The sequence below is a fragment of the Metopolophium dirhodum genome, chromosome 6 (assembly GCF_019925205.1).
Source record: "Metopolophium dirhodum isolate CAU chromosome 6, ASM1992520v1, whole genome shotgun sequence".
NCBI classification, from domain to species: domain Eukaryota; kingdom Metazoa; phylum Arthropoda; class Insecta; order Hemiptera; family Aphididae; genus Metopolophium; species Metopolophium dirhodum.
The window spans coordinates 19,629,533-19,642,456 of record NC_083565.1 but is presented as its reverse complement, the minus strand read 5'-3'; the positions used below and the strand labels follow the sequence as shown (position 1 = coordinate 19,642,456).

The following is a 12,924-nucleotide window of genomic DNA, read 5'->3' as shown; positions in this document are numbered from 1 at the left end:
TTTTTTTTAGGAAACTACTCGTAATTTAAAAAAAATATATCGTTCTAAATAATACCATCTGTGCTACTTTTCAATCGATGAAAGAAGTTATACTGTATGAAACTTTTAAGAAATTTTGTCTTAAAAGTATTTTCTAAAACAAACTTATGGTGAAAACAAATCATTACCATTATAACGATCACCATCGAAAAGTTTCACAAGTCGAATAATAATAATTTTCATATAGTATCGTAAAAACTCTATTATAATAGTCTTCTAATAAATATATAATAACATATGGTTATTATTGTTTTAGATTACGGTTAGAGTGATACCATAAAATTGTAATATGACTGTAAGAAAGCAGTGTACCCATTGATTTACAACTGGTATTACTGGTATACTTACTATTCCATACTATTCATTCGTTTAATAGGTACATATGTATTAATCATTAAATATCCTGAAATTACTATATTATGAGTATCATATAATATAGTATTTGCTATTATTTATCGATAAGATAAAGGCGGGAAGTATATTAAATCTCTGAAATCAACATTTGAATGAAATATATTTGAATGTGTAATGATATAATTATTATGTGACCAACGTTTTTAAAACACAAATAAAAATAAATTAAATAAATTAAAAGTAAACAATTTGAAATCAAAGAGTCAGAAAATGTTTACATGTAACTTCTAAGCATATAATCATGGTCATGTATAACTTTTCCGGTTAAAAATTATTTGGTCTTAGGCTAATATTGTGCGATTGAAAGTGTTCCGTAGCTCAATATTTAGTGGGCATCAATATTACCAATATGTTTTGAAAAAATTTAGATCGGCTAACTCTTTTATACTACTTGTTATCCATGAATTTAAGGCCAAGGAACAACACGACTATGTTAAGTCTGATGTATTATAACAACGATAAACAGATACATATTGAAAAGATATCTACCATATTACGAATATATTTTTTTCATAGACTTTATAATTGATGTATGTTATAATAGGTGATATACGGTAATTAAACCTACAATAATTGTTTTATAAAAAAATTACATATTAATCGCTGAAGTGTTTATATTATGTTTGTTCTTAATTTACGATTATGTAGATTTTTACAGCAAAAATGTAAAATACACGAGTGAGAGAGCAATGATTATATTTCATTTGAACGAACAAAAAAAATTTTGTAAAAATACGTTATGATAATAATTACTCATTTTTTTTTAGTTTTTAGTTTACATCAATAATACAAAATCTCATCAGGAATTATTAACACTATATAACTCTTGATTTAAATCATGCAATTTGACTAATTCATATTAAAGTTTATTTTACAGCGCTTGATAATAAATTTCTATTACTGTCTAGAATCGTAATTAATGCCTATGTCACCTCGTTGTTCTTGACAGACCAATGTCGAAAACAAATTTAACTTATTTTTAGATTAAAATAAAGTAGAAGCGACAATTGTACAGTGTCAGTTAAATGTAGGTATTAAAAAAAAATATATAACGTAAAAAATACGGTCAAGGTGGAATCCCAAGCTGTGAGCTAATAAATGTGAATATACCTATGTAAATGCTAAATGTGTAACTGATCGTCAAACAAATATGTAGTACTGCTTAGTACACTTTTCTACGCGTATTTTTCAGTCCAACTCGTTCATTTTGTGTATTCTTGAAATTGAATATAGAATATAGTTACGTGGATAGGTTACAACAACCGATATTCAATATTCACTATCTTAAACCGTTCAGAACACGCTCGGAATGTGTCTTGAAAATGTGATTGACTTTATATATTGAAATATTGAATCATATATAAAACACCAAAATAATAAAATAAAATAACCAACAGATATACAACAGACATAAATCACATAAAGTAAGAATCGTGAGTTTTATCACAGGTACCTAGCTATCATGTGTGTGTATGGTTGTAATATTATTATTCAAATTTTCCTTGAAGTGAAATGTGAAAAATAAATAAAAATAACAAACCAATAGTAGAGCTAAGCCCATTTTGATTTTTAAACCAGACAAATGCAGAGTACAGCACGGTTGTGCACTTATCGTTTTTAACCCGATAAAATCATAAATGACTAGAATATTGTGGTGGGTAGGAAAATTATCTGTACCAAATATTATACAATTTAAATATTAAAAAATTGGTCGTAGGTATTCGTAATATTTTTTCATACCAAATTCTACTGAAGAACTAATTATTATTGTTCACAACTTTATTATTCTCTAATCTCTTGTATAATAATTACAGGCTTAGGGCCGACAGCAAAATAATATGATCGTTGTTGGCTTGGAAAAATATTATATGTTTATATTTATTCTTTTATAAATATCATCATAATTTATCTTTAGTATGTATACCTATTAAATATAGTACTTAGGTATTTCGATATACCTACGCCTAATAGCCTAATATTAATAAAATGTTCCATTGTCTCTACAACTTGTAAAAAAAAATTATTTTGTTAATTTCGAATAAAATGATTATGTTTACAAAAAATTTTTAATCGTGGCCAGCTATGATAATATTTTACTGTCAATCCTAAGTCTGTAATTTCAGGAATGAAAATTGTTAAGTAATGGTTTGTTCTCAAGTGAATATATTGTATGACAAATATTATTAAGATTACGACAAAATTGCTATACATTCCGTATTATCTTGTATATAATGTACCTATTGTATGATGTGTATATAGTATATTATTATGTAATGTTGTATGTATATAATATATCAATTGATGCGTACCTAATCGCATTATGACTTATGATCTTATCAGGTAAAAATGGATCGGTGCGCAATTTATTATGTTAATGGTTTGGTGCGCGCAGTCGTGCCATGATTTTTCGGGCCAAAAAAGGATAAAGTACACCATTGTGCTGCACCGAAAATCGACTGTATAGATTTAAATGGAATGGTATAATACAAACGTTATTATTATAATATTACAAGAAAAATATTTGAATTTATTGATTTTCTTCGTCTTACATGTTTATTGACAGTAGATTTTGTGTCTTCGTTGTATTAGATTAACATTCAAATCGAAAACTATCATTTTTTATTACCACTATATTGATAATATTATCTTCATAATATTACAAAATTAATCATACAGAACTGATTCAATTGATAATATCTTATGACTTAAAAAAATCGGAAATAATAGAACCCTATCAATTATCGTCACGTATTATTTATTAATTTGGTAAAAGAAAAAAATCAAAGTTTGTATCTATCTTCAATAACAGTTTTGCAGGATAGACATTTTAAAATTAAATTGAATTCATACAATATGAATATCAATTATGGCTACAATAGACACTAATATGGTTTCTTCTAGAAAAAAAATAAACATATTTTTAAATTAATATATTTAATTGACTGAAAAGTATCTATTATTAGTTTACTACTCTGCAGAGTACGTGATAAATACCAGTAGTACATTTAATTCATGTACCTAAGTATGTACACCACAAACCAATATAATTATTTTACAATAATTATCTAATATATATTATAATTAAATTATTTATTATGACAAACTTTATATTAATTCGTTTCATTAATATTATATCATATAACAGCACAGAGGCAGACTGTATTTCTAATTTTACTTTTATTTCGATTTGAAAACCCTGACGCATAACGTACATTGGCTATTTCCTGTAGGATTAAATGTTTGACCATTATACTTAAATTTCAAACTATGTCCAACAATGGAAATACAATAGAATATTTTTCATAGAATTTCAATAACTACAAAAAAAAAAAAAACAAGGAGCTCGCTCTGCTGTATTGTATAAGAGCCGAGTGTAACTTTTCACTGCAGGGTAGGTCACTGTTTGGATGTGATCAATTTAAATTCAATGATTTATCATTGAATTCTTATCCTAAAAACGATTCTGAGCAGAAATTGTCTGTCAGCCAATATTTCTAAAGATATTTTATGCATTTATATCGTTATTACTTATTAGTTACCTATGTAATTTTCTACACTAATACGGTATGTTAACTAATTTTTGCCTAAAGCAGACATTGGCGGATTCGATTCGTTTTCGGGGGGGGGGGGCTCCTAAATACCGTGCCTGAAAGCAGATCGCATATATGTATTATAATATAATAATATATTATATTACTAGATGTTATTAACTCGTAACTCAATACCGTGGAACGTTGTGAGTAGGTTTACGGTATAAATTGCTGAAAATGAATCTTAAATATTATTTTAAAATCATTTTATATTTATAAATTAATATTTTTAAGTTTTAAGATCAAAGCATTGTTCCTATTATAAAACGAAGCATATTATTAGTACGCTCGGTATGACTACAGTTCCGGTAATCCTATATGAATCTGCTTTATCTGCAGTTAATTACTTAGAATAATTAATAAAATATAAATTAGTTTTTAAATAAACGAACATTTCAAATAATTACAGAATTTAAGTTATAAGTAACGAATTAAATATTTACGTAAGTATTACAAACTCGAATCAAAATTAATAATATTATGTACTAGTCGGTATGGTATTATATCGGTTCCGCCACTATATACTCACTTATTTCAGTACCTATTCATTATTTCCTATACGCATTAAGATAATATTATATTCGTATATTGTATGCTCGTTCATATTATTATTGTGATAAAATATAATATTATGCTTAGTGTGAACTTATGACATAATATTGATTCGTTTATGTACACGCATAGAAGTACTCAAATATTATATTTTTAGTAGTCATTTATTGTAAACACACCACTATGTAGAAGACAATAATATAATATACAGTACCTATATGGATTATGCGTGCATCTGATTACATAAACTATTGATGTGTTAAAACTATTAAACCGTATAGGTGTATGAGTACAATATAATAACATCCAACTATCTAAATATTGATTGAATGGCCGTATTATAAGTGTATATTGATGTGTAGGTATATACCGCATGTACCTTTGGGCTACAGCCACTAATTCGTACGACGTACTGTGTACCTACCTACGCGTTAATATTTGCTTATTTCAATGCGTTGAATAATATTCAAACTTGCGGTCTTTTGCTTGATAACAAACAGGTGTAATAATCATGGCAGAATTATTCATCTGGTCGGGGCTGGGCAGGGACGGTATGAGAAAAAAATCGAAGAAGGACGGTGTAGTCATCTGCCGTAGAATTCCCGACTGTAGATGATATTAATAAATTTTAATTTTATACGATCAATTTTTACATGTCAAACTGTACAATAATTTGCGGTGTGTCTCAAAAATTAAATTATTCGCTTATTATCGGACTTTCTACCGTAATAGCAAATGGCTATGGCGGTGCTTTACGCACCACAATATTATAATTTTCGGTCCACGATCGAAATCAGCTGATGGGCATGCATTAAGACGTGTACATGATATGATTATATTAATATGAACACTTTGCTGTGTCGCGCATAGTCCCCGCACTATGTAGTTTACTACGCCCCCTTTGCCCGAGAATATATATATTTAGACGACCGCGTAAACCGCGTACATGGTGTAACGCCTGTATAATGGAATGTCAACCAATAATTATTATACTTTATCGGGATATATGATATATAATATAATATTTACCTAATTTATTATAATAGACACTAAGAATTGTGTCATCTTACATTTTTTCTGTATCATCTGCACACGTAGATAATTCCACCTCGTTTGACTCGAGGTAGGTAGTACAACTAATAGTTTTGATTAAGTACGACATTTTAAATAATAATAGTTTCAGCGCCCGCTACTGAAATCTGTGTATAACCACGCTTGTATCGCTATTATAGCTCCGTGTATTGGTACAACTCCGGCTGCAGGTCATCGATAGAGCGAAATATAATATATTGTTTTGACATTTTAATTTAATAATATGCGTTCAAATTTCACTGACTTCTGGTAGGTGCACCGTATTAGATAGTTATGACGTAATATACCTATGTCGTATGAATAGACTGAATTAACGAGAATGACTAGAGCGGCAAAACCTAACATTTCATCATAACAATTCATGTAATTAATTTCTTTAACAATATAACAGCAAATGTTATCACATTCATTTTTATTAAAAATACTTTGATAATATACCTTTTTTAAATTGAAATTGATAAGGATAATTAATTTTATTTTATTCATGCCTGTGAACAGCTGAGCGTAGGACGTTTTCACAACGGTATTTAACTGTGACAAATAACATTTTTAATAATCCGTTTGCACATCACTTTTGTCAAAAAAAATACATTCAAAAATTATTGAAATAAAATGTTGTTGTTTTAGATTGACTAGATTCGTATATTGGTCATTATTTTCATTCATGAAAAAATTACAAAATTATTCAAATATTAAATTAAAATTATTTTTTAATCTGATATTTATACTGATATTATGTTATAGGTGTATCATCCGATAGTATGGTGGTCCTACCAGTTATACTGTTAGAACGTGCGATGCGCAAACGACCAACCAAATTTTTTGCCTGGGGGAATAATGATGAGCAAACTAATTCCGAGTGGCGCGTGAGGGATTAACTGGGATGTATTACAATGATATAATAATTGTCAAAAATTTCAAACAACATTTCCGAAAACTTTAATATTATTTTTGAGAAAAAAATTGTTTCCATGTAATAGTCACATTGTACCTATATTGTTTTTAATAAAATTGAAATGATTTTACTAGAATAATTTTGTACTATGATATAGTTCATTGTAGAAGATACTGTGGAATCAGCTGTAAAGTCAAAGCCACCTACGTCCCTATTTACAATTTATTTTTATGGGGCTGCAGCTCGCTTTCGAAAATTGAATTCTAGTTATAAAACAAAAACAACAAGTCAATTAATTTGGCGATATAATATTTGAAATACGTTTTCTTGGTACGAATCTTCTCTATCTTTGTCGTGTATTATAATTATTTTCCTTATTTTAATGACTCGAGGACATATGCAATAGGTACCTTTAATTGATTTTCGACACTCCATTGCATGTGACTGAACAAGTCTTCACGCTTATATTTATTTGGACCTTTTAAAGAAGGTCGCTGTTAGAACTCAGAAGGCACATAACGCGTACAGTGGGAGCCAACATTTGTTTTCTCCACTCTCACTTCCAGACAAATATATTATTATCACGGGTGATATCATCGCGGTCGTCACAGTCCTTTCACATTGAGATATTTCATTACTTCGAGTGTTCGAATTCATTACCAAATTTATGGTGGCTTTTATCGAATACGACGACGAAATATACTATACGGTAAGGTAAAACACTAAAGAACAATCGCCTTTTCACTATATAGTTAAATGTGTCTGGTCTCCACAATATTCATTTTATCTTTTGTGTCTTATTTCACAATATATTCCTCCGTCAAATTCACATTTTATTTTTCATTGTTCAGTATAGCGATGCCACTACGGTAACTACACAGAAAAGCAGCCATTTTCAAAGTGATATTGAAATCATGCTCAGTGAGCATTGGTCACTCTTTTATTGTTTAGTTATGCATTTATTAAAATTTTGATTTTTGTAATTTTAGTATATAAAGGTAGGTACTATAAAATTCCATAATTCATGTATCAGACATAAGTTACCCAATATACGAATAATGTTGTTTCTTCGTCCAGTGCGGATGCGGTATGATGCATTGAATCATAGATGATTCGTATTATATAAAACGCCATTAGTAGGGAATACTGTATAATACGATTGCAACACGGGACCAATCGTAACACGTCATGCAATGTCTACCTTCACAGTCTATACAAATATTTCAAATAAAATAGGTCAGCAAATAGAGTTGTCCTGGGAACTGTATGATTAGGTATAAACGATGATATCCCCAGTACGATGATATAACCATGTTTTCCGCCAAAGGATTAAGGAAGCAAGATATATTTTTGATTATTATTAAAATATAAATTTATTATAGTTCACTTTTTTTTACTTTAACTTTAACCTTTTTTTTTTATCTATTTAAATGTATTCAATCTGTTTACAAAATAATAAGAAACAATAAGTAATAAGGATAACATAGATAAGTATATACAATTATACAAACATGAATCGTGTGAAGAAGAGTTCATTAACAGAACTTCAGAAATTAACCTATGGTATTTTGTTCTTTGTTTGTTGTCATAAATGTATGTGCATAGACTGAGGGAATAAATTTGTCTATTTTAAATTGATTTTGATTTCGTGGACTCCATCTAATAAATATTTGTATATTTAATTTTTATAGGAAAAATAAGAAATGGAACAGCGTATTAAAGGATAATGGTAACACTTTATTTTTATAATTGGAACATAATTTGGTTAAACATTTGGAAGTTTAGGATACCTAGTAAAAATTTGATAGAAAGACTGTACTTACATTATATGGCGATTAACATAGACAGCAATATTGTGCTTACAGTTTACTATTATACTATCTTTTTTCCTTCACAGTTTTCCAGAGTTGGGTTCTTAGGTAAACGGTCATAATATAGTATACAATATTAAGATTTATGACATAACTATTGAAACCAAGTCAGTATTAAATTAATGAATATTTATTTTTGTATGAAATTTTGGTAAAATCATGCAAGATTGCATATGGTGAAAGCTGATGGCGTTCTTTGGCAGCTTGTTAGCCTATACCTAGTTAAGTAATAAAAGAACCAAGTGAATATAAAATAATCTTAGTTGTTTTCTTTAGTTTATTAATATACATCTATCTGGAGAATCATAGTATTTAAAATGTGCCTACACCTATATAACATAATGTAGGTTCCTATAGTGGACAATTGTTTCCCCCCTCCCTCTAAAAAAACCGTAATGACGTAATACACATTTCATTATAATATATGTAATGCGTTTAAAAAATCAAAATCAATTAAAATTAAAATAGGTATATTATAATCCACAATTAATGTACCAGCAATAATAATATACCTCACATGAGATTATAAAGGACTAAGTACCTATTAAACTTTTTTATTGAATTGTTTAATGCAAAAAATGGGAAAGGATAAGTCAGTTTTTTAGCTGGAAATAATTTAACTAATTTAAAATCGTTATTTTAGCAGTATTAATTACAAATTAAGCAACTAGCGGTATGTTTTTCTGAATATTGTTTCATACAGTGAAAATAAAAGTGAATTCCCCCTCCCTCCCAAATTAATTCATCGAAAATAATAAACTAACAGGTAGATGTCAAACCATAATATGGAGTCTAATAGTTTTAAAGTGTATTTCATTAAAAATATTTTTCATTACCAGTAGCCTTAAACGAGTCTCATGTTTCACTCTATCGCTTAAAAATCACCTATGTTTGAACTTTAATGTGATCACTTTTCCACCATCTTGTGCTGAAATAAGTTAAACAAACAAGGGATGTGATACAACACAAATTATGTAATCATAACGACGGCCGCCCGGTCGCTGTGGTCATACTAAACTGTATTTTTTCTTATATTAAAAAGATTAAATTAAAATATAAATTACATATATTTTTGTTCTTTAGTTTTAATTAAGTTATAACTTATATTTTTTATTTAATATCTACGCGTTTTATGTATTTGAACAAATTTGTAATAATATAATTCGTGCATAAGACGTAGTATATCATCAGTAGGTAGGACAACCAAAATAAATGTCATAAGTAAGTGTAATTTTACAAAAATGAAGCAGTTATTAAAAAAAATAAATACCAATCCTTGAATATAACAAGAAAAACACACAACCGGAAGGAAGTTAAACACCATAATATCAAATTCGTGGTATTATCAAGTTGTAATTTGGGATACGAAACATTACAAAATACTAGAGTTGTATTTACGTCAAATATAATACAAGCTATGATGTGTAATTGTATTTTATAATATTTTCTTGGAAAGTTTTAGAATCGGCATGCGCACCGTATTTGCATAACACCAGCTATAAAATAAGTAAAATATTTTGGCATACGAGTGACATACTTGACTAGTAGTACAAGTATAATATATGATAAGTTGCAGACTTACAGTACTTTTTCTTAAAACATTGAGCAATTTAAAACCGACGTTATTTATTTTTATCATAACAATTCGTAGTTATTGTGACCATATTTGAACTGTTTTATAAATAAACAATATTAAAAAGCTTTTAGAATAATTTATAAGTAAAACATTATTTTAAATTTAGCCGATCAAGCCAGATGCTAATAGTTTTATGATAGTGTACGTATTTATTTATTTATTTTTTTTTGATAAATACTTTTTGGAGGAATAAAAAGTGTTTTATAACTTTATAAGTTCCACATATTTTTTTTAATCCTTAGTAAATAATTCTATTATAATATATAAAGCTGTAAATGAATTTCTGGTGGAGGATAAGCTTAGGAACTATACTGTACCGATTTCAACAAAAGTTATATCAATAGATTTCTTGAGATTCATAGGGTGTTCTTAGTTTCTTTTTTCAACTCGCATATACCTAGGTTGCTATATAGGATGGCTCACATGTAAATGTCATTTTAGCACACGAAAATAGAGTATTTTTTTTGTTTATATTATAATATATAGAGTTGCAATTGGTTACAAAAAATAAAAAAGAATTGTAAATAATTTTTTTTCTCATTAAAACCAGCTGATATATCTAAATATATTATGTATACATAGTCAGCAGGGATTTATTTGGTTATATTTTTCCCAAGCAAACTTGATATAAATGTGACGGTGGGGATTTATCTGGAAAAACATTGCTTTTTTTACGGTAAATTAAAATATGTCACCTGTTTTAGGAAAGGCCTAAAAATTTGTACGAACATATTATGAGCAAATATGACCGAACAATATGACCGAAGACATAATTTAGTGCACAGCTTTGGAAAATTGACTCTTTTGCAATTATTTACGATCATATTTTAATTATTTTTTCATTTATCTTGTGCATCACAAACGCAAAGTATTCAAATTGTATACACTATGATTTTTAAACTTGCACAATTAAATGTAATATTGCATGAAACACGCACAGATAAATTTAGCTGTCTGTTAACCGGAAAGGAGTAAGATACTACAGCTAGTAAATAATTAATAATATGGTCGGAATAATAGCTACACCTAGGTAGTAGTTATAACAATACAAAAATGTAGGTATGAGTGTATGCCTAATCAATTGTTATAGTCACATTGATCGTGAATTAAAATATGAAAAAATTCCGTTAAAATAGATATTTTTTGAACATTGGTATTACCTTGGGTTTGGGTTAGTACCTGCTGTTATAATAAAAATTTAAAACGCTTTTGAAAAAAATAAAAAATGATAGATATAAATATATAATAAACCCCTAATTAAACAATCGGACGTACACCAAGCAATTACCTATAATATATTTTATTTAAAAACTGGATGTACCTATCATAATAAAATTTGAGTGAAAATAATATTGTTGGCCAAGTTATACAACTTTTATGATTTATTTGAATATTTAAAATTAAAAACTCCTAGAAAAATTGACAAAGCATTTTCTCAAACGGAATACTTTATCACCATGAGAATGTGACGTAAAAAATTTGAAATAAATAATAAATGTGAATAATATGATGAACATTTTACTCGCATAAATCATAAAATGTATAGGTAGTCTCTAAACATAAAAGCTTGTTTATCCCGCGGGAGTACTATGATATAATTATTAAAAAACCTGAACTCTGGCACGTTAGAATTATATATAGAGCAGAAAGCAGTGACACATTTTTATTTTTTAGTAAAAATTCTCCAAAAATTATAGGTCATTTATTGATACATATATTTTATTTCCTCCTATTTATGTATTTATATTTGTTTATGGCGATACGTGCATTGTCTAACTTAATTGTTATGGTTAGGTATTATATACTTACATGTTATCGTCAGATAAACTATAATACCACATCGATCTATTCAGTGTTTTTCATTTATAAAATACCAATAACTTACAGTGTTATATAACAACAATGCACTGATGCTTTTGTACAAATCAATTTTTTTTTTTATTATTATACCTATTTTAACGTTTGTGACACGTCTAATTTCAAAGACATGTAGGTATGTAGTGGATGTATACAAAAAAAATTATCTACCTACACCCACCTATTAGCTGGATTATAAATTTTTAGCATACTTCAGTAAAGTCTACCACACCTCTAACATAAATAGGAGGGTGGATTTCAATGCGCCATTCGAACTGTTATTTGCAGAATCTTGGTCCATTGTGCTTTCAACAGGATTTTTATTTTGAATTAGGAATTCAAAACGATTTGTAGATTTAAATTATTTTTTACCTTTATTTTTTTTTTCTGAGCTAAGTTGATGCCCAGAAGTTGACGTTGATGACGAACTTGACAGATTTCTTTTATTCAAGAGCAACGCGTTTGAAATTACTATTAGTAAACGAATTACTGGGAGAGACGAGATTGTTTCATTTTTATTTATCGCATTTCGCATCTATCACGTTTCGCATTTCTGGTTAAATATGAACGGTTTATTTTAGTGAATATTCAGATCAAATTTAATGTTTTTTTTTTATTGATATGGGAATGGGTTTAGTAGCAATGGGTAATAATATTATCAATACCGCCCAGGACAGCCACGGATAAGGAGACGTCACAAACAAAATAACTTAGGTAGATATATAACAGTTACGCGCATTCACGCTGAGTTTCTTGATGACTGCACTACTGCAGGTGTTATTCTTACTGTTATAATATTATTTATAAAACAGACGTAGTATTGTAATGAATATTGACGTATAACATTGATTTGAAATGATTAAACCAAACAACTAAAAAAAAAAATAAGAATATTGAAAAAAACAACAAAATTACAGTAAAATAACTATACTTAATAATAGATAACTAAAATAAAAAATACATAGTATATTTTTGTCA

At 28.1% G+C, this 12,924-nt stretch overlaps 1 protein-coding gene across 2 annotated transcripts in view; it reads left to right on the top strand.

The window, feature by feature from the left end:
- The window catches only part of LOC132947410 (GTP-binding protein Di-Ras1-like), a 58,088-nt gene that overhangs the window by 22,786 nt on the left and 22,378 nt on the right, over positions 1–12,924 (top strand). The gene's annotated exons all lie outside the window — the stretch shown is intronic.